The 734-nt window shown below is 47.1% G+C and overlaps 1 non-coding gene across 1 annotated transcript; it reads right to left on the minus strand.

The window, feature by feature from the left end:
• Nucleotides 1-453: 453 nt before the first annotated feature.
• On the minus strand, nt 454-527 carry trnan-guu (transfer RNA asparagine (anticodon GUU)). Its single transcript has one exon. It is a non-coding gene; the product is annotated as a tRNA-Asn (tRNA).
• Between the last annotated feature and the right edge of the window lie 207 nt (nt 528-734).

Below are 734 nucleotides of genomic sequence, written 5' to 3' on the forward strand. Positions count from 1 at the left end.
AACACTACGGAAACCTGACGGCTCAAGCTCCGTGTTAGGGACATAAACCCTCAGCCAAACTAATTTCCGTATCATTATCCAGGAGCTCATTTCACAGAGATACATTTACTGCGCTGTATTTCGGAAGGCTGCAGAGAAGGATAGGTGACGATGGTCAGGCAGGGAATCCCAGAGCATCGCGCTCACACAGACATTTCACTGTTTTTTTCATGTGCCTGATATCCGACAGCAGTGCAAATTATGGCGAATCAGGCATGCTCAGATGACGTTGTTCACAGAGTGTTTTCTTGCAGACAATTCACACATTAGAAAACTTGAAATGAGATTAAGAGATCGGAGTCATTTAAAGTGCTCCCATTTACTGCAGATCAGGAATTAAAACCTGGCACCGGCTTCAGTGCTATCAGAATGAGGCAATGAATCCGAAAGTGGGAAGAAAAAAAGTGCAATTTTCGTCCCTGGGTGGGCTCGAACCACCAACCTTTCGATTAACAGCCGAACGCGCTAACTAATTACGTCACAGAGACAATCCGCAAGATGCACAAAGCAGCGTGTCACCGAGCCAAAGTTACATGCTGCAGCCACAGAAATGCAATTGACCACGATCAGTGTTACTTTTCCAGAAATAAAGGATGGGACATTGCTTGTGGAAACATGGAAACGGTCTGGTCTCGCTCACAGCATCGATATCACCGCCAACCAGCTCTCCTGCAACCTGCGCGCCCACCGGTGCT

This window comes from Heptranchias perlo, unplaced genomic scaffold, assembly GCF_035084215.1.
Source record: "Heptranchias perlo isolate sHepPer1 unplaced genomic scaffold, sHepPer1.hap1 HAP1_SCAFFOLD_50, whole genome shotgun sequence".
NCBI lineage: Eukaryota > Metazoa > Chordata > Chondrichthyes > Hexanchiformes > Hexanchidae > Heptranchias > Heptranchias perlo.